This window comes from Ranitomeya imitator, chromosome 2 (genome assembly GCF_032444005.1).
Source record: "Ranitomeya imitator isolate aRanImi1 chromosome 2, aRanImi1.pri, whole genome shotgun sequence".
Lineage (NCBI taxonomy): Eukaryota > Metazoa > Chordata > Amphibia > Anura > Dendrobatidae > Ranitomeya > Ranitomeya imitator.
This window is the reverse complement of record NC_091283.1, coordinates 284,326,833-284,352,934: the sequence shown is the minus strand read 5'-3', so window position 1 is coordinate 284,352,934 and position 26,102 is coordinate 284,326,833.

The following is a 26,102-nucleotide window of genomic DNA, read 5'->3' as shown; positions in this document are numbered from 1 at the left end:
CAACAACTGGTGGCTCTAGGGCTCAGAGTATGAAGAATTTTAACATTTTGATAAAGCAATCCACTCTTTAAAGGGAACCTGTCACCCCCTCAGGCGTTTGTAACTAAAAGAGCCACCTTGAGCAGCACTAATGCTGCATTCTGACAAGGTGGCTCTTTACAGTAAACGAACCAAAACCTGGGGGAACAAAGCTTTCCTGGAAATGATCTTCCCAAACAATGAATCCTGAGAGGATTGTGGATGCTTGAGAGATCTTCTCTTATTGAGGACCAGGAGTTCATCAATAACTGGGAAATATTTCCAATAACAGCTCGAAGAAATTCATGGAGCTTCTCATTGAGTTTAATAGCAAAACCCTATTAAATATTCAACATAAACTGGATGAAGCATTTAACCCTTATCCGGCTGAATAGGTACAATTGTAACTATTCCGTTTTAAAATTGCAATAACTTTTTTTTGAAAAGACGTAGAGGGCTGAAATTTCGTAACATCTCTACATTTTTGGTCCAGAATATATTGGCCAAATTTCAATAAAATATCTCCACCCGCTTCCGAGATAAGGGGTCGAGATCTTTTTGCATCCATAACAAGCTGCATAGGTACAAATGTACCTCATATATTTTGAATGAAGATAATGCAAGGGAAAAAGCATAAATTTTTTTTTAATGATAATGCTATTTAACTATTATAAACAAGTAAAAAACTGTTCATTTACATTATAAAAGAAAATGTAAGAAACTTTTTTTTATTGATTTTCTTTGCAAGTAATGCATGTTGGCTTTGCTACAGAGTGTTCATCGCAAATGGGTTTCACACAAACCACACAAGACTTTCTAGTTTTGCGTTGTTTTCGCCTCAGGTCTCTGCAGACATAGCAACTACCAACAACAGGGGAGGGTCCACGACTACCATGAGGTATTTTGGGGCCAGCTGCTGGCTGCGATGCTACCACAATGCATCGTCCAAGCACCATTTCTACTGCACCTCGAAGAAAATGGTTTCTCATTATCATTTTGTTTGTACTACGATCTTCAATTGCAATCATACACAGCTGATTTGCGAGATCTTTCAGGAACTTTCTTCGTTGATCCTTTGCCCTGAAGCTTGGATTGTGTTCTCTGTAGATGATGTAGGATGCTAACCCACTGACATCAATCATATTGTAGAAAAATGCCAAAGTCCAACGTGATGTTCGTCGTTTCACAGTGTACTCTCCCAACATTTTATCCATAACATCAACGCCACCTTTTGTTATGTTGTAGTATTTTATTATCTCTGGCTTGGCTGCTAGTGTCTCTTCAACTTCTCCCGTCATGTGCATAGATGATAGAAGCACGACTGATTTGTTCTTCTTTGGTACATATGAACAGACTGTTGCATCATGATTGTAGGCAAAATTTGTCGAGTATACAGGCCTTTCTTTGGCAGGCTGCATGTTGTTAGGTAGGAACCTTTTGTTTTTTCTCACTGTACCAACTAGTGTCATGTTCCAGGAGTTCAATACCTTAGCTAGTTCCATGGTTGTAAAGAAGTTATCGGTGGTGACATTTCTTCCAGAGCCTTTATACGAGCTCACTAGGTCCAATACTGTTCGTTCTCCAATGTTTACTTGTCGAGGACCATCAGTTGGTTTCCCAGTGTAGAGCTGACCTTGTAAAGGGTAGGCATTTGATGAGTCACAAGCCCAGAAAATCTTTATGCCATATTTAGCTGGTTTTGAAGGTATATACTGGGTAAATTTAGTATGACCTCTAAATGGAAATAATTGCTCGTCGACGGTGATACAATGATATGGCTTGTAGGCTCTCTCCAGATTACTGTTCAGCATTGTCCAGATGTCCCGTATTGGTGCAGCTTTATCTGTTTGCACACGTTCTGCACGTGTATTTTCGTTGTCAAACCTGATAAATCTGAGTATCATCTTGAAGCGGTCACGAGACATGGCTGCACGTATAAGAGGCAGAGCAGCAACATTCCACATTTCCTCCAGATTCTCTTTGTTGGCTCTGTGCACACCAGCAGCAATCAGTATGCCCAAAAATGCATGAAGTTCAGTTTCAGTAAATTGCTTGAATGTTTTTTGTGGTGGCCGTTTGGAAGAATCAGGAAAACGTTGTACCAGTTCGTTGTTGTAAGCATCACAAACTCTCTTGGCCTTTCGATTCGTTTCCCGTAATATGATGTCACACATCTCGGGAGTCATGATGGACTTGAATAGCTCTTTTGCTGTATATAGGTTGCTGATTGCTGCAGGGCCACCTCTTTGTCGTAGGACATTACGAGATTTTGTTTGTGCATTTGGCAGTGGATTACTGCACCATTGAGTTTCATCCTTAGCAGTCCAAATGTCGCCTGCACTTTGAGGCACAGAATCATCCTCAACACTTTCGTCTGATTCGTATTCATTTTCATGCTCTATGACCATTTCTTGTTCAATGTCTGAATCTTCTTCAGTAACATCCACTTGTGGTACATAGTTTTCATCATCAGATGGAACATATGGTTCATCCTCATGCTCAGAATCAGATTCTTCTAGCATTCGCATTATTTCGTCAGACGTAAATCTGTAAATATGAAAAAATGTAAAATAAATAATTTTCCGAAATACTACATTATTGGCTTTTCACAAAATTATACTAACCTGCAAACACGTTTTCTTGGATTATGGCGGAAACTAGATCCAGCATTACTATCACTCATGATGACTTGCTAGATGAATTTTGGCTTCGTATTTTGTGCTGAATATAAATAAAACATCGTAAAACAATATGTAGATACTAATTATTATCCATTTTTCGTATAAAAATTATACCTATAGTGATAAGTTTCATACAAAATATATGTAAGCCAAGTCCAGGCTGAAAGACAATTTGACTGTTCTGTCCCCACATAATGAGAATAAAGGTATAACTGGCTGTTAGATGCTGTGAGACTTTCCTACCTTCGTTTCCAAGAAATTGAAGACTTCACAAGCCTAGAAATGTGTGCTCACAGCAATGAGATGAACAGCAAAATGGCTAATGAGAGGAGGGAGGCAGGAAGACAAGTAGAAGCCACTCCCAGTTTGAATTAACTTAATTGACAGCAACATAAGTGACCAGTAACAACACTGAACAATAGATATCAGCATAACATTTGTAGCTGAATGAACTTTAGTTTCTGAAACCAAGTAAAGTCTTCCCACAGTGGAGGTATATGTGAAGGTACAATTGTACCTATGCAGCCTGTTAAGGTTGTAAAATTATGCAGCCTGACAAGGGTTAAAGTGACAGGTAAAAGTTTGGGCACCCCTGGTCAAAATTACTGTTATTGTGAACAGTTAGGCAAGTTGAAGATTAAATGATGTCTAAAAGGCCTAACATATTCTTTGTATTTTAGGCAAATATCTATATATTGCCATTTTTTAATATTTTAAAAATTACAAAAAGGAAAATGGGCTGATGCTAAACTTTGGGCACCATTGGATATTTGTGTGCAGAGATAACTTTGACCCAGGTTTCACACCTTAGTTAGCCTGTTAGGGTTATGGCTTGTTAACTATCATCCTTAGGAAAGGCCAGGTGATGCCAATTTCCCAGCTTTATGAACACCTAGCCTCCTCTAACCTTGTGCCAAAAAACAGCAGCCATCGGTTCTTCTAAGCAGCCCCCTAGTGCTCTGAAAATGGTGGAGGCCCACAAAGCTGGGAAAGTCTATAAGAAGATAGCAAAGAGTTTCATTCAAGTTGCCCTTTCCTCAGTTCAAAATATAATTAAGAAATGGCAGTTAACAGGAACAATGGAGGTCAAGATAAGATCTAGAAGACCAAGCACAATTTAAGTGAGAGCTGCTCATGGAATTGCTAGAGAAGCGAATCAGAACCCCCTCTTGAAAAGACCTTCAGAGAGATTTAGCAGAATCTCAAGATGTTCTACATTGTTCTACTGTTCAGAGGTACGTGCACAATATGACCATCATTGAAGAGTCATCAAAATAAAACCTCTCCTGCACCCTCACCATAAAATTCAGCATCAAAAGTATGTAAAAGAACATCTAAGGCTATGTGCACATGTTGCGGATTTAGCTGCGGATCCGCAGCGGATTGGCCACTGTGAATTCGCAGCTGTTTTACATGCATTGTACAGTACCATTTTAACCTATGGAAAACCAAATCCGCAGCGCACATGCTGCGGAAAATACCGCGTGGAAACGCTGCGTTGTATTTTCCACAGCATGTCAATTCTTTGTGCGTATTTCGCAGCGTTTTACACCTGTTCCATAATAGGAATCCACAGGTGTAAAACCGCAGGTGAAATCTGCACAAAAAATGCAGGAAATCCGTGGTAAATCCGCAGTGCGTTTTACCTGCAGATTTTTCGAAAACCGTGCAGAGAAATCCACACACGAATCTGCAACGTGGGGATATAGCCTTAACAAACCTGATGCATTTTGATAGCAAGCCCTGTGGACTGATGAGGTTAAAATAGAACTCTTTGGCCACAATAATCAAAGGTATGTGTGGAGAAAAAGGGCACAGAATTTCAGGAAAAGAACATCTTGCCAACCATTAAGCAATAGGGTGGATCAATCAAGCTGCAGCCAGTGGCACGGGGAACATTTCATGAGTAGAAGGAAGAATTGATTTAATGAAATTTCAACAAATTCATTATGCAAACATAATAACATCTGTGAAAAAAAAGCTGAAGTTGAAAAGAGGAAGAGGATTGCTTCTACAACTGGATAATGATCCAAAACACACGTCAAAATCCACGATAGACAATCTCAAAAGGCCCAAGCTAAAGGTTTTACAATGGCCCTCACAGTCCCCTAATCTGAACATCATTGAAAATCTGCAGGTAGACCTCAAAATAGCAAAAGATGCAAGATGACCCAGGAATTTCACAGAATTGGAATAATTTTCCAAGTAAGAATGGATGAAAATTAGTGATGAGCGAGTATACACGTTGCTCGGGTTTTCCAGAGTATGCTCGGATGTTCTCCGAATTTTTGTTAGTGCTCGGAGATTTAAATTTCGTTGCCTCAGCTGCATGATTTAGGGCTGCTAGACAGGCTGAATACATGTGAGGATTGCCTGTTTGTTAGTGAATTCCCACATGTAGTCAGGCTGTCCAGCAGCTGTAAATCATGCAGCTGAGGCTACGAAAACTAAATCTCCGAGCACTAACAAATACTCGAAGACAACACGAGCGTGCTCTGGAAAACCCGAGCAACGAGTACACTCGCTCATCACTAATGAAAATCCCTCAAACAAGAATTGGAAGACGCTTGTCTGGCTACAAAAAGCATACTCAAACTGAGTGAATAAACCAAATGAGAACAACTATATAAAATATAGAATTTTATTAATATTAAAATATGAATGACATAAAAGAGGGAAACCAAATGACAAAATATGCAAAACCACAGCTCAATAATTGTAGTGGGTACAAAGACACAATTACAACCTCATATTTCAACAAAACCCCATAACGATAGCCTATACATTGATTTCAAGTGTAAATTGCAAACATGCATAATATATATAATATATGAAAAGGCAAGAGAGATAGAGTGGCAAAATTATAAAAATATAGCAATAGTCCGTAGCCCATGGCCCCTGTTACTACAACGCACCTAGTATTGGCTTCCTCAAGGAGTGGGGTTTTGTTGAAATATGTCTGTCCAGACAGAAGAGGGCTTCTTCCAGGCTTTGGGCTTAGTGTATGATGACCCTGATCGTGTCTCCTTGGCTGAGTCGTCTCTCCGCCAACTTCAGCAAGGAAACCGTCAGGCGAAGGAATACTGCTCTGAGTTCCGGCGGTGGGCCACTGACACTAGGTGGAATGACCCGGCCCTCCGTAATCAGTTCTGCGAAGGTCTCTCCGTAAGAGTAAGGGATGCTTTAGCTCTCTATGATACTCCGGATTCCCTTGAGGCGGCCAGGTCTCTGGCAATCCAGGTTGATTGCTGTCTTCGCCAGAGGCATAGGGAGACACTTCTGGGGGCAGGAAGTCCAAGTTTAAGCGAGACCAGTACTGATTCTACTGTGGAACCCATGCAAGTGGGTGCAACGTCCCAACCTAGCAAACTTGCATTAATTCGACGTAAGGGGGGAGTGTGCTTTTGTTGTGGCAAGAAAGGTCATTTTGTGAGTACATGTCCTACCCGTCACTTGTTTAAACAACCGCCGGAAAACTAGAGAGCCCGGGTTGCAGGGAGGTAGGCATCTCGGGTGTACTCATAACCTCTGTGGAAAAGACTCGTTTTATCCTTCCAGCTATGCTATATGTGGGTGAAAATAAGGTTGACGTGTCCGCCTTCTTGGACAGTGGGGCGGGGTTTAATTTGGTCGACGCAGGGTTCGTCCGGGACCAAGGCCTAGTCTCACAAACCTTGTCCAGACATATACCCATAATAGCTATTGATTCCGGTACTCTAAGACAGGGGCACTTCACGCAGGTAGTCCATGACTTACGGCTACAGGTAGGGGCCATACATTCTGAGGTGTTAAAATGTTATGTGCTTGAGGGCCTGCCCTCACCTGTGGTACTGGGACTTCCTTGGCTCGCTCTGCACAATCCAGTAATTGATTGGCAGACACAGGAAGTGGTAAAGTGGAGTACATACTGTCCGGGACACTGTTTGGGTACCCGGTTGGCAAGGGTGGATACCCAGTCTGTGCCCCATTACTTGTCAGACTTTGTGGATGTGTTTTCTGAGCAGGGGAGCCAAGAGCTTCCCCCACATCGTCCTTATGATTGTGCCATCAATCTGGTTCCTAGTGCCAAGCTGCCCAAGAGCAGACTCTATAACATCTCAGGTCCAGACAGGCAGGCCATGAAGGACTATATTACAGAAAGTCTGGCTAAGGGCCATATCCGACCTTCTTCTTCACCCCTTGCTGCAGAGTTCTTTTTCGTAAAGAAGGATGGTGGGTTACGTCCTTGCCTGGATTTCCGGGAACTTAATGCTATCACGGTCCGTGATCCGTATCCGCTACCTCTTATACCTGACCTTTTTAATCAAATTGTTGGGGCAAAATGGTTCTCTAAAATGGACCTCAGGGGGGCGTACAATCTCATCCGCATTAAGGAGGGTGATGAGTGGAAGACTGCATTTAATACGCCAGAAGGACACTACGAGAATCTAGTGATGCCTTTTGGGTTGGTGAACACACCCGCCGTCTTCCAGCACTTTATTAATGACATCTTTAGTCACCTTGTACGAGGGGCGATCCAAAAGTAATGATAATCAATACTAAACACAATGAATATAGTAAAAAAATAAATTTATTTTTCTACATAGTCTCCTAACAAGTCTATACATTTAGTCCATCTCTTTTCTAAACTTAGAATTCCCTTCGAAAAAAATTCTTGATCTTGACCCTCCAAAAAAATCCCCAACAGCGGTTATCACATCGCTATTGTCATCAAATTTCTTGCCCCGGAGGTGTTCCTTGAGCCGAGGAAAGAGAAAGAAGTCACTGGGGGCTAGATCTGGTGAATAGGGGGGGTGTTCCACCAGTTCAAAGCCCGCTTCTTGAATGGTAGCCATGGCAACAGCAGCTTTGTGAGCCGGCGCGTTATCTTGGTGAAACAACACTCCAGCCCGCAGTTTGCCGCGCCTTTTCTCCTTGATAGCCTCTCGCAATCTTCTTATTTGTTCTGTGTAGTAGGAGCCCGTAATAGTGGCTCCCTTCTCCAAATAGTCCACCATAATAATTCCTTCAGCGTCCCAAAAACGGACGCCATAACCTTCCCTGCTGAGCTTGACACTTTGAATTTCTTCGGCGTCGGTTCGTCGGCTCGTTTCCATGTCATCGATTGTTGTTTAGTTTCGGGATCAAAGTGGTGGATCCAGGTCTCGCCCATGGTCAAAAAGCGTGACAAAAAATTTTTCTTGTCTGCTTGGAACTTTTCATGATTTGCTATTGAAATGTCAACTCGTTTCTTCTTTTGTTCGTCGGTTAACATTTTTGGCACCCAACGCGCGGAGACCTTTCTCATATGCAATTCTTTTGCAAGGATTCTTTGAATACTGCCATATGAGATCCCTGTGACCTCAGCTACATGCCTGATAGTCACTCTTCGATCTGCCAATACAACTTCTTCAACTTTTTTCACGTTTTCTTCATTGAGGGATGTGGATGGGCGTCATTCACGATGTTCATTTTCCGTCGATGTTCTTCCCAGCTTAAATTCCTTGGCCCAGCGTGCAACTGTGGAATATGGAGGAGAAGAGTCCCCCAATGTTTCCACCAAGTCGCTGTGTATGTCTTTGGTAGTCATTTTTTTCAAGCAGAGGTATTTGATGACAGCTCTGAGCTCGTTTTTTTCCATTTTGATGTTCACTCCTCGGCAGTTCATATTCAAATGAATGTAGCTCCCGGGAATCGTGGTCTATTTAAGTAATTTTTTTTTCCTGGACTAGTGGGTACCTAAGAGAGAAGAAAACATTTTATTTTAATTTCTGTGTGCAATAGAAATAACCGATTATCATTACTTTTGGATCGCCCCTCGTAGGCAGATTTGGAGTTATCTTCCATATTAAGAGATGAAAGACAGCGGCACTCACCAGTATGCTGAGATAAGTGTCTTTATCCCCTTAGTGACAGAGCCAATTTGGTACTTAACCCCTTTCTGCCATTAGACGTACTATTCCGTCCATGTGGGGTGGGCTTTACTTCCCAAGGACGGAATAGTACGTCATAGCCGATCGGCCGCGCTCACGGGGGGAGCGCGGCCGATCGCGGCCGGGTGTCAGCTGCTTATCGCAGCTGACATCCGGCACTATGTGCCAGGAGCGGTCACGGACCGCCCCCGACACATTAACCCCCGGCACACCGCGATCAAACATGATCGCGATGTGCCGGCGGTGCAGGGAAGCATCGCGCAGGGAGGGGGCTCCCTGCGGGCTTCCCTGAGACCCCCGCAGCAACGCGATGTGATCGCGTTGCTCCGGGGGTCTCCTACCTCCCTCCCTGCATCAACTCCCGGATCCAAGATGGCCGCGGATCCGGGTCCTGCAGGGAGGGAGGTGGCTTACCAAGTGCCTGCTCAGAGCAGGCACTTGGTAACGCTGCAGAGCTGTTTGACAGATCGGTGAGTAAAAAAGTTAAAAAAAATTTTTTACAAGTGTGTAAAAAAAAATAAAAAAATCCTAAATAATGAAAAAAAATATATATATTATTCCCATAAATACATTTCTTTATCTAAATTAAAAAAAACAAACAATAAAAGTACACATATTTAGTATCGCCGCGTCCGTAACGATCCGACCTATAAAACTGGCCCACTAGTTAACCCCTTCAGTAAACACCGTAAGAAAAAAAAAAAAAAAACGAGGCAAAAAACAACGCTTTATTATCATACCGCCGAACAAAAAGTGGAATAACACGCGATCAAAAAGACAGATATAAATAACCATGGTACCGCTGAAAGCGTCATCTTGTCCCGCAAAAAATGAGCCACTATTCAGCAACATCAGCAAAAAAATAAAAAAGTTATAGTCCTCAGAATAAAGCGATGCAAAAATAATTATTTTTTCTATAAAATAGTTTTTATCGTATAAAAGCGCCAAAACATAAAAAAATGATATAAATGAGATGTCGCTGTAATCGTACTGACCCGAAGAATAAAACTGCTTTATCAATTTTACCAAACGCGGAACGGTATAAACGCCTCCCCCAAAAGAAATTCATGAATAGCTGGTTTTTGGTAATTTTGCCTCATAAAAATCGGAATAAAAGGCGATCAAAAAATGTCACGTACCCGAAAGTGTTACCAATAAAAACGTCAACTCGTCCCGCAAAAAACAAGACCTCACATGACTCTGTGGACTCAAATATGGAAAAATTATAGCTCTCAAAATGTGGTAACGCAAAAAATATTTTTTGCAATAGAAAGCGTCTTTCAGTGAGTGACGGCTGCCAAGCATAAAAATCCGCTAAAAAACCTGCTATAAAAGTAAATCAAACCCCCCTTCATTACCCCTTAGTTAGGGAAAAGTAAAAAAAATTTAAAAAATGTATTTATTTCCATTTTCCCATTAGGGTTAGGGCTAGGGTTAGGCTTAGGGCTAGGGTTAGGGCTAGGGTTAGGGTTAGGGCTAGGGTTAGGGTTAGGGCTAGGGTTAGGGCTAGGGTTAGGGTTAGGGTTAGGGCTAGGGTTAGGGCTAGGGTTAGGGCTAGGGTTATGGTTAGGGCTAGGGTTAGGGCTAGGGTTAAGGTTACAGTTAGGGTTAAGGCTACAGTTAGGGTTAAGGCTACAGTTAGGGTTGGGGCTAAAGTTAAGGTTAGGGTTTGGATTACATTTGCGGTTGGGAATAGGGTTGGGATTAGGGTTAGGGGTGTGTCTGGGTTAGAGGTGTGGTTAGGGTTACCGTTGGAATTAGAGTTAGGGGTGTGTTTGGATTAGGGTTTCAGTTATAATTGGGGGGTTTCCACTGTTTAGACACATCAGGGGCTCTACAAACGCAACATGGCGTCCGATCTCAATTCCAGCCAATTCTGCGTTTAAAAAGTAAAATAGTGCTCCTTCCCTTCCGAGCTCTCCCGTGTGCCCAAACAGGAGTTTACCCCAACATATGGGGTATCAGCGTACTCAGGACAAATTGGACAACAACTTTTAGGGTCCAATTTCTCCTGTTACCCTTGGGAAAATACAAAACTGGGGGCTAAAAGATAAGTTTTGTGGGAAAAAAAGGATTTTTTTAATTTTCACGGCTCTGCGTTATAAACTGTAGTGAAATACTTGTGGGCTCAAAGTTCTCACAACACATCTAGATAAGTTCGTGGGGGGGTCTAGTTTCCAATATGGGGTCACTTGTTGGGGGTTTCTACTGTTTAGGTACATTAGGGGCTCTGCAAACGCAATGTGACGCCTGCAGACCATTCCATCTAAGTCTGCATTCCAAATGGCGCTCCTTCCCTTCCGAGCCCTCCCATGCGCCCAAACGGTGGTTCCCCTCCACATATGGGGCATCAGCGCACTCAGGACAAATTGGACAACAAATTTTGGGGTCCAATTTCTCCTGTTACCCTCGAGAAAATACAAAACTGGGGGCTAAAAAATAATTTTGGGGGGAATTTTACTTTTTATTTTCACGGCTCTGCGTTAGAAACTGTAGTGAAACACTTGGGGGCTCAAAGTTCTCACAACACATCTAGATAAGTTCCTTGGGGGGTCTAGTTTCCAATATGGGGTCACTTGTGGGGGGTTTCTATTGTTTAGGAATATTAGGGGCTCTGCAAACGCAATGTGACGCCTGCAGACCATTCCATCTAAGTCTGTATTTCAAATGGCGCTCCTTCCCTTCCGAGCCTTCCCATGCGCCCAAACGGTGGTTCCCCCCCACATATGGGGTGTCAGCGCACTTAGGACAAATTGCACAACAAATTTTGGGGTCCATTTTCTCCTGTTCCCCTTGGGAAAATACAAAACTGGGGGCTAAAAAATAATATTTGTGGGAAAAAAAATTTGTTTTATTTTTACGGCTCTCCATTATAAACTTCTGTGAAGCCCTTGGTGGGTCAAAGTGCTCACAACACATCTAGATAAGTTCCTTAGGGGGTCTACTTTCCAAAATTGTGTCACTTGTGGGGGGTTTCAATGTTTAGGCACATCAGTGGCTCTCCAAACGCAACATGGCGTCTCATCTCAATTCCTGTGAATTTTGGATTGAAAAGTCAAACGGCGCTCCTTCCCTTCCGAGCTCTCCCATGCGCCCAGACAGTAGTTTACCCCCACATATGGGGTATCAGCGTACTCAGGACAAATTGTACAACAACTTTTTGGTTCCAATTTCTTCTCTTACCATTGGGAAAATAAAAAATTGGGGGCGAAAAGATCATTTTTTTCACAAAAATTATTTTATATTTTTACGGTTCTGCATTATAAACTTCTGTGAAGCACTTGGTGGGTCAAAGTGCTCACCACACCTCTAGATAAGTTCCTTAGGGGGTCTACTTTCCAAAATGGTGTCACTTGTGGGGGGTTTCAATGTTTAGGCACATCAGTGGCTCTTCAAACGCAACATGGCGTCCCATCTCAATTCCTGTCAATTTTGCATTGAAAGGTCAAACGGCGCTCCTTCCCTTCCGAGGTCTCCCATGCGCCCAAACAGTGGTTTACCCCCACATATGGGGTATCAGAGTACTCATGACAAATTGTGCAACAACTTTTTGGTTCCAAATTCTTCTCTTACCATTGGGAAAATAAAAAATTGGGGCGAAAAGATCATTTTTTTTCACAAAAAATATTTTTTATTTTTACGGTTCTGCATTATAAACTTCTGTGAAGCACTTGGTGGGTCAAAGTGCTCACCACACCTCTAGATAAGTTCCTTAGGGGGTCTACTTTCCCAAATGGTGTCACTTGTGGGGGGTTTCAATGTTTAGGCACATCAGTGGCTCTCCAAACGCAACATGGCATCCCATCTCAATTCCAGTCAATTTTGCATTAAAAAGTCAAATGGCGCTCCTTCGCTTCCAAGCTCTGTCATGCGCCCAAACAGTGGTTTACCTCCACTTATGTGGTATCAGCGTACTCAGGACAAATTGTACAACAAGGTTTGGGGTCCATTTTCTCCTGTAATGTTATGTTTGCTAATGACAGGTGTTATGAAGGCAATCCAGAGACACAGTGTGCCTAGCGATCAGAGCGCACACAGTGATCTGACAAATACCCAAAAACAAAAGAACGAGCTCTGAGACGTGGAAACTCTGTAGACTGCACACCTAATCCTATCCTAACCACAACTAAAAGCGGCTGTGGATTGCGCCTAACAACTACCTAGGCAACTCGGCACAGCCTAAGAAACTAGCTAGCCTGAAGATAGAAAAATAGGCCTGACTTGCCCCAGAGAAATACCCCAAAGGAAAAGGCAGCCCCCCACATATAATGACTGTGAGTAAGATGAAAAGACAAAACGTAGGGATGAAATAGATTCAGCAAAGTGGGGCCCGATATACTTAGACAGAGCGAGGACAGTAAAGCGAACTTTGCAGTCTACAAAAAACCCTAAAGCAAAAACCACGCAAAGGGGGCAAAAAAGACCCACCGTGCCGAACTAACGGCACGGCGGTACACCCTTTGCGTCTCAGAGCTTCCAGCAAAACAAAAGACAAGCTGGACAGAAAAAAAGCAACAAAATAGCAAAAAGCACTTAGCTATACAGAGCAGCAGGTCACAGGAACAATCAGGAGAAGCTCAGATCCAACACTGGAACATTGACAAGGAGCCAGGATAGCAGCATCAGGCGGAGTTAAGTAACGAAGCAGTTAACGAGCTCACCAGAACACCTGAGGGAGGAAGCTCAGAAGCTGCAGTACCACTTGTGACCACAGGAGTGAATTCAGCCACAGAATTCACAACACTGTAACTCTTGGCAAAATAAAACAAATTGGAGCTGAAGTAAATTTTTTGTGAAAAAAAGTTAAATGTTAATTTTTATTTAAACATTCCAAAAATTCCTGTGAAACACCTGAAGGGTTAATAAACTTCTTGAATGTGGTTTTGAGAACACTGAGGGGTGTAGTTTTTAGAATGGTGTCACACTTGGGTATTTTCTATCATATAGACCCCTCAAAATGACTTCAAATGAGATGTGGCCCCAAAAATAAAATGGTGTTGTAAAAATGAGAAATTGCTGGTCAACTTTTAACCCTTAAAACTCCCTAACAAAAAAAAATTTTGGTTCCAAAATTGTGCTGATGTAAAGTAGACATGTGGGAAATGTTACTTATTAAGTATTTTGTGTGACATATCTCTGTGATTTAATTGCATAAAAATTCAAAGTTGGAAAATTGCGAAATTTTCAAAATTTTTGCCATATTTCCGTTTTTTTCACAAATAATCACAAGTAATATCAAAGAAATTTTACCACTATCATGAAGTACAATATGTCACGAGAAAACAATGTCAGAATCACCGGGATCCGTTGAAGCGTTCCAGAGTTATAACCTCATAAAGGGACAGTGGTCAGAATTGTAAAAATTGGCCCGGTCCATAACGTGCAAACCACCCTTGGGGGTAAAGGGGTTAATGACCGAGCCAATTTTTACAATTCTGACCACTGTCACTTTATGAGGTTATAACTCTGGAACGCTTTAACGGATCCCGCTGATTCTGAGACTGTTTTTTCGCGACATATTGTACTGCATGTTAGTGGTAACATTTCTTCGATATTACTTGCAATTATTTATGAAAAAAAACGGAAATATGGCGAAAATTTTTAAAATGTTGCAATTTTCAAACTTTGTATTTTTATGCCCTTAAATCAGAGAGATATGTCACGAAAAATAGTTAATAAATAACATTTCCCACATGTCTACTTAACATCAGCACAATTTTGGAAACAAAATTTTTTTTTGTTAGGGAGTTATAAGGGTTAAAAGTTGACCAGCAATTTCTCATTTTTACAACACAATTTTTTTTTAGGGACCACATCATATTTGAAGTCATTTTGAGGGGTCTATATGATAGAAAATAACCAAGTGTGACACCATTCTAAAAACTGCACCCCTCAAGGATCTCAAAACCACATTCAAGAAGTTTATTAACCCTTTACGTGCTTCACAGGAACTGAAACAATGTGGAAGGAAAAAATGAACATTTAACTTTTTTTTTGCAAACATTTTAATTCAGAACCATTTTTTTTATTTTCACATGTGTAAAAACAGAAATGTAACCATAAATTTTGTTATGCAATTTCTCCTGAACACGCCAATACCCCATATGTGGGGGTAAACCACTTTTTGGGTGCACCGCAGAGCTTGGAAGTGAAGGAGCGCCATTTGACTTTTTCAATGCAGAATTGGCTGGAATTGAGATCGGACGCCATGTAACGTTTAGAGAGCCCCTGATGTGCCTAAACAGTGGAAACCCCCCACAAGTGACACCATTTTGGAAACTAGACCCCTTAAGGAACTTATCTAGATGTGTGGTGAGCACTTTGAACCCCCAAGTGCTTCACAGAAGTTTATAACATAGAGCCGTGAAAATAAAAAATCATATTTTTTCTACAAAAATGATCTTTTTGCCCCCAAATTTTTATTTTCACAAGGGTAACAGGAGAAATCAGACCACCAAAGTTTTCGTGAAATTTCTCCTGAGTACGTCGATACCCCATATGTGGGGGTAAACCACTGTTTGGGCACACCGCAGAGCTCTGAAGAGAAGGAGTGCCGTTTTACTTTTTCAATGTAGAATTGGCTGGAATTGAGATCAGACGCCATGTCGCTTTTGGAGAGCCCCTGATGTGCCTAAACAGTAGAAACCCTCCACAAGTGACCCGATTTTGGAAACTAGACCCCCCATGGAACTTATCTAGATGTGTGGTGAGAACTTTGAATGCCCAAGTGCTTCACAGAAGTTTAGAATGCAGAGTCGTGAAAATACAAAATATTTTTTTTTCCACAAAAAAAGATATTGTAGCCCCCAAGTTTTTATTTTCACAAGGGTAACAGGAGAAATTGGACCACTAAAGTGGTTGTCCAATTTATCCCGAGTACGCTGATGCCCCATATGTGGGGGTAAACCACTGTTTGGGCGCACGGCTGAGCTCGGAAGGGAAGGAGCGCCGTTTTGGAATGCAGACGAAGATAGAATGGTCTGTGGGCGTTATGTTGCGTTTGCAGAGCCCCTGATGTACCTAAACAGTAGTAACCCCCCACAAATGACCCCATTTTGGAAACTAGACCCCCCAAGGAACTTATCTAGATGTGTGGTGACAACTTTGAATGCCCAAGTGCGTCACAGAAGTTTATAATGCAGAGTCGGGAAAATAAAAAATAATTTTTTTTCCACAAAAAAAGATTTTGTAGCCCCCAAGTTTTTATTTTCACAAGGGTAACAGGAGAAACTGGACCCCAAAAGTTGTTGTCCAATTCATCGCGAGTACGCTGATGCCCCATATGTGGTGGTCACCCACTGTTTGGGCGCATGGCAGAGCTCAGAAGGGAGCAGCATTTGACTTTTTGAGCGCAAAATTGGCTATCGTGTTTGGAGACCCCATGATGTATCTAAACAGTGGAAACCCCCCAATTCTAACTCCAACCCTAACCCCAACACACCCCTAACCCTAATTCCAACCCGATCCATAATCTTAATCACAACCCTAACGATAATCACAACCCTTACCCCAAAACAACCCTAATGTCAACCCTAACCATAACCCTAATCAAAACCCTAAATCCAACACACCCCTAATCCTAATCTCAACCCTAACCTCAAACCTAACCCTAATCCCAATACACCCCTAATCCCAAACCTATCCCTAATCCCAAGCATAACCCTAATGCCAACCCTATCCCTAATACCAACCCTAATCCTAACCCTAATCCCAACTCTAACCCTAACTTTAGCCGCAACCCTAGCCCTAACCTTACCCTCAACCCTAGCCCTAACCTTACCCGCAACCCTAGCCCTAACTTTAGCCCCAACCCTAGCCCTAACCCTAAATTTAGCCCCAACCCTAACCCTTGCCCTAACTTTAGCTCCAACTCTAACCCTAGCCCTAACTTTAGCCCCAACCCTAGCCCTAAGGCTACTTTCACACTTGCGTCGTTTGGCATCCTTCGCAATCCGTTGTTTTGGACAAAAAATGGATCCTGCAAATGTGCCCGCAGAATGCGTTTTTTGCCCATAGACTTGTATTGCCGACGGATCGGGACGTGCACTGGATCAGTTGTTTTTTGACGGACCGTCTGCACAAAAAACGTTCATTGTAACGTTATTTTGTACGTCGCGTCCGCCATTTCCGACCGCGCATGCGTGGCCGTAACTCCGCCCCCTCCTCCCCAGGACATAGATTGGGCAGCGGATGCGTTGAAAAACTGCATCCGCTGCCCACGTTGTGCACAATTTTCACAACGTGCGTCAGTATGTCGGGCCGACGCATTGCGACGGCCCTGTACCGACGCAAGTGTGAAAGAAGCCTAACCCTAAATTTAGCCCCAACCCTAACCCTATATTTAGCTCCAACCCTAACCCTAAATTTAGCCCCAACCCTAACCCTAAATTTAGCCCCAACCCTAACCCTAAATTTAGCCCCAACCCTAACCCTAATTTTAGCCCCAACTGCTTTCTCCTGCCGGCCGGCAGATGGCGACAGATGGCAGGCGCACTGCGCATTCGCCTGCCATTTTGTTTCCCAAAGAAGACGCCAGCGGCCAGGAGAAGAAGCAGGAGGACCCAGGGACATCGGTGAGTATGATAGAGTCCCCATATCCCCCTATTTCTTTGTCCTCTGATGTGCGATCACATCAGAGGACAGAGAATTACACATCGCTTTTTTTTTTTTTGCGACGGCCGGTAAACAGTTAATTACCGGCGATCGCAAAACCCCGGCAGCCGAGACCCCAAAGATCCTCCCGGTGCCGGTGGCATTTTTTTGCCGGAAAAAGATGGCGGCGCCCATCGGGAGCCACGAGGAGCACCGGGGGAGACAGGTGAGTATCGGGGGGCTATCGGGGACCCCTTTTCTCTGTCCTTTGATGTGCGATCACATCAGAGGACAGAGAAATTAAAATGGAAATCACGTTTTTTTTGCGATCGCCGGTAAACGGTTAATTGCTGGCGATCGCAAAAGCGGGGTCGGTAAAAAGAACCCCGAATCATGTTCTCTGGGTCTCGGCTACCCCCGGCAGCCGAGACCCCGGAAAAAATCGGACTCTGGGGGGCGCTATTTACTTTTTCCACAGCGCCGTTAATTAACGGCGCTGTGGTTTAAGTACTCTTAACTGCTGCCTTTAAAAGGCATATCGGCTGTCGTTAAGGGGTTAATGTGCCTTCAGTCCATGACACAGATTACATTAGACACATTCCAGGACTGTTGTGAGGGAGCGGGGAGTGCAGGTGGACGACGGCCGTTTCGTGCAATCAGCACTTCTACGGGTCCATGTGAGTTAAAAATGATGTCATTTCCCTTTTAAAGGCTACGTGCACATCAATAACAAATAACTGACATTAATATTACACATATTACATTTTGTTATCAATATCAGTATGAAAATTTCACATATGCTGTCACGATTCCCCTGACCGCTGTCACCAATGGGTCAGGAGTCACACCGTGACCGTCACCCCTACGTCACGGGTTGGGGTGACTTTAGGCCAACAGACGGCTATCACATGTGCAGGGGGGCTTATCTTAGTTATCCCTCCACTCCACGATGTGATGAAAAAACACACACAAGGCTATTGACCTCTTAGTTTACAGCAGGGGCTTATTCTAGGTATCCCACCGCTGCCACCAATTGTCACGATTCCCCTGACCGCTGTCACCAATGGGTCAGGAGTCACACCGTGACCGTCACCCCTACGTCACGGGTTGGGGTGACTTTAGGCCAACAGACGGCTATCACATGTGCAGGGGGGCTTATCTTAGTTATCCCTCCACTCCACGATGTGATGAAAAAACACACACAAGGCTATTGACCTCTTAGTTTACAGCAGGGGCTTATTCTAGGTATCCCACTGCCTTTCTATATACCACGAACTGCAGGGATTTATGTATATCCCGCTTACAGTTCCACTCAACACTTGCAGCTCTCTGGCGCCCCCTTAGTCTCAGGTCAGATTAGGTACTGCACCCTGGGTAATTAGTCGCCAGAAAGGCTGCCTGCTATGTACTGGCTATTGGGCATGCTGCAGCGACGCGATAACTACTCCCACTCAGGCAGGAACAATAATTATTAAAGCTGCAGCCGCTACCACATAACCCAAAAGTCTGCACACTTCTCGCTGCCACCAGCTTCGATTAAACGGGTCCGAAGCTAACCCAACACAACAGTAACAGTAGCGTATTTCCCTTCAGAAGACAGGGTAAGTTTAGAGCATGGAGAACTGAACTAACATACAGTTAGGGCCAGAAATATTTGGACAGTGACACAATTTTCGCGAGTTGGGCTCTGCATGCCACCACATTGGATTTGAAATGAAACCTCTACAACAGAATTCAAGTGCAGATTGTAACGTATAATTTGAAGGGTTGAACAAAAATATCTGATAGAAAATGTAGGAATTGTACACATTTCTTTACAAACACTCCACCTTTTAGGAGGTCAAAAGTAATTGGACAAATAAACATAACCCAAGCAAAATATTTTTATTTTCAATATTTTGTTGCAAATCCTTTGGAGGCAATCACTGCCTTAAGTCTGGAACCCATGGACATCACCAAACGCTGGGTTTCCTCCTTCTTAATGCTTTGCCAGGCCTTTACAGCCGCAGCCTTCAGGTCTTGCTTGTTTGTGGGTCTTTCCGTCTTAAGTCTGGATTTGAGCAAGTGAAATGCATGCTCAATTGGGTTTAGATCTGGAGATTGACTTGGCCATTGCAGAATGTTCCACTTTTTGGCACTCATGAACTCCTGGGTAGCTTTGGCTGTATGCTTGGGGTCATTGTCCATCTGTACTATGAAGCGCCGTCCAATCAACTTTGCAGCATTTGGCTGAATCTGGGCTGAAAGTATATCCCGGTACACTTCAGAATTCATCCAGCTACTCTTGTCTGCTCTTATGTCATCAATAAACACAAGTGACCCAGTGCCATTGAAAGCCATGCATGCCCATGCCATCACGTTGCCTCCACCATGTTTTACAGAGGATGTGGTGTGCCTTGGATCATGTGCCGTTCCCTTTCTTCTCCAAACTTTTTTCTTCCCATCATTCTGGTACAGGTTGATCTTTGTCTCATCTGTCCATAGAATACTTTTCCAGAACTGAGCTGGCTTCTTGAGGTGTTTTTCTGCAAATTTAACTCTGGCCTGTCTATTTTTGGTATTGATGAATGGTTTGCATCTAGATGTGAACCCTTTGTATTTACTGTCATGGAGTCTTCTCTTTACTGTTGACTTAGAGACAGATACACCTACTTCACTGAGAGTGTTCTGGACTTCAGTTGATGTTGTGAACGGGTTCTTCTTCCCCCAATTAAGTATTCGGCGATCATCCACCACTGTTGTCATCCGTGAACGCCCAGGCCTTTTTGAGTTCCCAAGCTCACCAGTCAATTCCTTTTTTCTCAGAATGTACCCAACTGTTGATTTTGCTACTCCAAGCATGTCTGCTATCTCTCTGATGGATTTTTTCTTTTTTTTCAGCCTCAGGATGTTCTGCTTCACCTCAATTGAGAGTTCCTTTGACCGCATGTTGTCTGCTCACAGCAACAGCTTCCAAATGCAAAACCACACACCTGGAATCCACCCCTGACCTTTTAACTACTTCATTGATTACAGGTTAACAAGGGAGACGCCTTCAGAGTTAATTGCAGCCCTTAGAGTCCATTGTCCAATTACTTTTGGTCCCTTGAAAAAGAGGACGCTATGCATTACAGAGCTATGATTCCTAAACCCTTTCTCCGATTTGGATGTGGAAACTATCATATTGCAGCTGGGAGTGTGCACTTTCAGCCCATATTACATATATAATTGTATTTCTGAACATGTTTTTGTAAACAGCTAAAATAACAAAACTTGTGTCACTGTCCAAATATTTCTGGCCCTAACTGTATAATAGTATGTCCCATTGAAAATAATTAGGCCGTGCTTTATAAAAAATATTTTATAAAGAAGTTACAAATGAGACAATTGCAAATATGTACATGGGTAATTATAACATAAAGGGAATAAAAGAGAAAAGATAACACTCACATGTTAAAAGCATTGCAGGCAATCAGGCTAGGGCAGTGTCCATATATCCCAGTCCATGGGATGCTGCTGGCTTCAGGAGAAGACAAACAGTCCAGCAGGAGACAACAGCAGAAGAGAGTGAGCTGGGGCTCCTGCCACAAACTTAATACCTTAAGGCTTTGACATCACAGAAGGGCTGGCTTATCCAGACCCTCCTCTCTCTACATTCTGCCTAAACTTTAAACTATTCTCTCTGATTTCTATAACTTCACTACAAAACATGTCAGAGTCAGACCAAACCTATCATTCATCTCGGATTAACGTGAGCATTCTAATGAGATCAAATATGTCCTATCTGGGATACATATTTACAGAGAAATCCCTACTTCTTTACCAGATGGAGTTAGAAACCCGAGTTTAAAGGGATGGGTACCTACACCGAGTGGGACTACGAATATATATTTTCGTATTTCTAGCTTAAATCGTTTGCCTAATATCTAACAAAAACTAAACAAAGAATCTTTCATGAATTTTTGGAGCCATTTTTCCTGTTCTAGCTGGACAAGAGCTTACACAGGAAATGCCAGTCGTAAATTCCGTTCGGCCATAAAACTTCTAACCCCCACACTCTCTGAGAAGGAAAGCCAGGAATTTGCAGCTACAAACTGTTACTCCAAGAAGGGGGGCTTAGCCCACTCAGGCTAGCAAGAGAACTACTTATGATATTTCATACCATATCGTGACACCTCCCCCTTTTGGTGTGCGCTAGGGAGGCAGTACCCCACGGTATGCCTCCATGGGCACCTCGGTTGGTTCACCCTGGCGGGAGAGTCCATCTGCATTTCCATGCTCCCTGCCCGTTTTGTGTTCAATGACGAAGTCAAACTGCTGAAGGGCAAGGCTCCAGCGTAGCAACCTGCCGTTGGTTCCACACATGGCGTTTAGCCAGCGCAGAGGGTTGTGGTCGGTCACCACAGTGAAGGTGTGACCGTACAAGTAGGGCTGCAAGCGCTGCAGGGCCCAGACTATGGCCAGGCACTCCTTCTCGATGGTGGAGTAGGCCACTTCGCTCGGCAAAAGTTTCCGGCTCAGGTATAACACGGGGTGCTCTTGGTCCTCCGAGTCAACCTGGCTGAGTACAGCACCAAGGCCAAACTCGCTGGCGTCGGTCTGCACCAAGAACGGTCGACTGCTGTCGACTGCTTTCAACACAGGGGCGTTGCACAGTGCAGTTTTCAACGCCTGGAAGGCCCCCTCACAGCCATCTGTCCAGTTGACAATGTGAGGTAGCTTCTTCCTGGTGAGGTCCGTCAAAGGTTTTGCCAGGCTACTATAGTGCTTTACGAAGCGCCTATAGTACCCTGCAGTGCCCAAGAAGGACATCACCTGTTTCTTGGTCACGGGAGTGGGCCAGTTCATGATCACTCCCACTTTGTCAGGCTCTGGCTTCAGGGTGTTCCCGCCTACCCGGTGCCCCAGGTAGTGAACCTCCCTCATGCCCATCTGGCACTTTCCCGGCTTGATAGTCAGTCCTGCTTGGTGGATTCGCCTGAGCACCTCCTCGAGATGCTGCAGGTGTTCCTCCCAGGAGAGACTGAAGATGGCAATGTCATCCAAGTACGCCACGGCGTACTTCTCCAGTCCCTGAAGCAGGAGGTTGACCATCCGCTGGAAAGTGGCAGGGGCATTCTTCATGCCGAAGGGCATGACCGTGGACTCGTACAGTCCAAAGGGTGTGATAAAGGCGGACTTTTCCTGCGCCTCGGGGCTCAGGGGAATCTGCCAGTATCCTCGACTCAGATCCATTATTGTTAGGTAATTTGCGCCAGCTAACTTCTCAAGCAGCTCCTCGATGCACGGCATTGGGTGCGCATCCGAGGCTGTGATGGCGTTGAGCCCCCTGTAGTCCACGCAGAACCGTGTGGTCCGGTCCTTCTTTGGCACGAGAACTACAGGCGATGCCCACGCGCTCTTTGACCGTCGAATCACCCCCAGCTGTAACATCTCATCGATCTCTTGGCGCATAGTCTGCTGCACCTGGTCAGAGATTCGATAGGGTGTTCGCCGTAGTGGGGCGTGATTCCCGGTGTCCACCTCGTGGACGGCTAACTCAGTCCTCCCAGGTCGGTTGGAGAATACGACCCGGAAGGGTTCCAGGGTGGTTTGCAACTGCACCCGCTGGGGTTCAGTTAACGAGGCGCTTACCTCTACATCCTCGATGGACTCATTGGCCTTGGCTTGGGCCAGCAAGTCCAGGAGGGTGTCTTCCTCCCCGTCTTCGGGTAAGTTGCAGACCGGTAGGACGAAAGGTTCACGTTCGTGATGAGCCTTCATCATGTTGACGTGAAAGGCCTTTCGCCTACCCCGAGCGTGGTCAAGCGTGACCACGTACGTGACCGGGTTGAGCTGTTGGTGGACGACGTACGGGCCCTCCCAGGCTGCCTGAAGCTTATCCGTTGGTACCGGGACCAGCACCCACACCTTTTGACCCACGTGGTAGGTCCGTTCCCGGGCGTTCTGGTCGTACCAGTGCTTCTGATCAGCCTGAGCCTGCGTCATGTTGTCATGCACCAACTGCGTCAAGGTCTGCATCTTGTCACGGAAGCGCATGACATACTCCACTATAGACACTTCAGAAGGGTTCGGCTCCTCTTCCCAGGATTCTCTTACCAACCCAAGGGGTCCCCGAACTCGCCTGCCGTACAGGAGCTCGAAGGGGGAGAACCCCGTCGAGGCCTGCGGAACCTCTCGGTAAGCGAACAGCAGGTGTGGGAGGTACCGCTCCCAGTCGCGCCCTTGAGTCTCAACCAGCATGTGCAGCATCTGTTTGAGGGTACCATTGAAGCGTTCACACAAGCCATTGGTCTGTGGGTGATACGCACTCGATACCAGGTGCTTCACCTGCATTTTCTTACAGAGAGCCTCCATTAGGCGAGACATAAATTGGGTCTCTTGATCAGTAAGCATTTCCCTGGGAAATCCTACACGTGAAAAGATGGCCAACAGGGCATCCGCCACCTTATCTGCCCTAGTTGACGACAGAGCTACTGCCTCTGGGTACCGGGTAGCATAGTCTACCACAGTAAGGATGTATTGCTTTCCAGAGCTGCTGGGGACGGCCAGCGGGCCCACAATGTCCACCGCGATCCTCTGGAAAGGCTCCTCTATCACTGGCAAAGGGATCAGGGGAGCCTTAAGAGCAGGCCCCGCCTTCCCCACTCTTTGACAAGTGATACAGGAGCGGCAGTAGTTTGACACATCTGTCCCCATCTTAGGCCAATAGAAGTGTTGAGACTGCCGGGCCTTAGTTTTGCTGATCCCCAAGTGTCCAGCTAGCGGGATCTCATGGGCAATCCGCAACAACTCACCCCGGAATTGCTGCGGGACGACCAGCTGTCTTTCCCTCAACCACTCCTTTTGTGATTCTCCGGGTACTGTCTCCCGGTACAACCTTCCTTGTTCCCAGAACACCTTCTCCTTATCAGTCACGGAGGTGGGCGTCTCGGCAAGTTGTCTCAAACTCTCTAGGCTCGCATCTGTGTGCAGAGCAGCCTGAAACTCCTGGCTAGGGGAAGCCAAAAGCGACGTCAGGGTCCCTTCCCCACGGGAACCCTCTTGGACCTGCTCTGGGTCCACCTCTGGTTCAGTCACAGTGATGACTGAGGAGGGTCCGGAAGGCAGACAGTTATCTGCGTTCCGGGCACTCTGACTGCGGGTGACAGCAGCTACGTAGGCTGTCTCCCCGGGGGTTTCTACAGGCCCATCAGCCGGCGCTGCTATGGGCTCTACCTCCCCATCCACCCCCAACACTCCAGGGGCAGTGCTACTTATGGGCCAGTTACCTTCCTCGGTGGCACTGGTCACTTTCATGGCGTCACCTTCCTCACGGTTCCCATGCATCTCCCCATTTCCTGTAGCACCGACACTTGCCCCTGTTAGGGGTTCCTCAGCCGTCTCACTCCGCAGAGCGACGTGGCTGGGCACGCCTGTACCTATGGACACATTAACCTTCACAGAAAAATCATTATCAGGTTCAGCTGGCACAGGTACAACATTTTCACCATCAATCCTAGGAAAAAAATGGTTATTAGATGCATCATTACAAGATAAAGCATGGTCAGGTAACACATGCGATCTCCTATCATCATCATCATCAGGGTTGACTTTACCCTCATTAGTAGATTGGGAAGGGGTGTCAGGAACGTAGTATGCAACCAGTCTCCCTAAATCAGTCCCCAACAACACATCAGTGGGCAAATTATCAGACAGCCCCACTTCCTTCACCCCGCTCCCAGCACCCCAATCAATAAAAACCCGGGCCATTGGTAAGGGACAGCTGATGCCCCCAATCCCAGTGACAGTTACGGTTTTCCCCGGAATGATTTCTTCAGGGGCCGCCAGTTCGGGTCGGATGAGGGTTCGCTCAGCCCCGGTGTCCTTGAGGCCTGTAGCAACATGGCCTCCCACCGTGACGTGCTGTACGTTGTCACACACCCTCCCAACCACACCCCACCAAAAGAACTGCTGCATTAGGCCCTGGGGCCTTGGCTGGGGTGTTCTTCTGCTTGGTTGGGCAGGAGGGACTGATATGACCAGTCTGATGGCAGGTGTAACACTTGCGAGGTTCGGTGGTAGGTCTGGTGCTGTTGGCCACGGGGACAGGACCTCTGGTGTGTTGGCTGGCAGGGGTACTGGCGTTGGTTGCAGGCTTACCCCCTCTCCAGCTGGTGGTGACTGGCTTCCGCACTTCCGATCTACGGTTGGCCTCATAGGCATCGGCAATCTGTGCTGCTTTCGTCACGTCTTTGGGTTCTCTGTCCATCACGAACTGTCGTACCTCAGCTGGGCAAAGATGAAAGAACTGGTCTTTGATCATCAGGTCTCGCAGCTGTGCAAAGGTGGTCACTGACAGTCCTTGGGTCCACTGGTCAAAGTGGGTCCCCAGTCCATGCACCACATCACTGTAACTGTCGTGTGGGCCACGTTGGAGGGTCCGGAACTTTCTACGGTACACCTCGGGTGTAAGCTGGTACTTGGCTATCAGGGCCTGCTTGATGGCCTCATAGTCTCCATCTTGTTCTTGAGGGAGGGCAGCAAACGCCTCCAGAGCTTTACCTTTCAGCCCTGGTGTCAGGTATCGGGCCCATTCATCTGTAGGCAGCCGGTACTGTCTGCAGGCTTTCTCAAAGGCCCGCAGAAAAGTGTCCAAATCTCCGTCCTTCTCCATAACAGGAAAGTGATCAGGCCGGGGCTTCGGTGTCTGAGCGCTGCTAGGCTCACGGTTGGTCTGAGACAACCCCTGCATTTGCAGTCGGGCTAACTGCATCTGGTACTCCCGCTTAGCTTGCCGCTCGGCTCGCTGGGCCTGTGCCTCTCTCTCAGCTCGGGCCTCTCTCTCAGCTCGGGCCTCCTGCCGGTATTGCTGAATCAGCTGCCGACTTCCCTCATGGTCGTCAATGGGGAATTCTTTCAAGGCCGCCTGCAGGTGGGG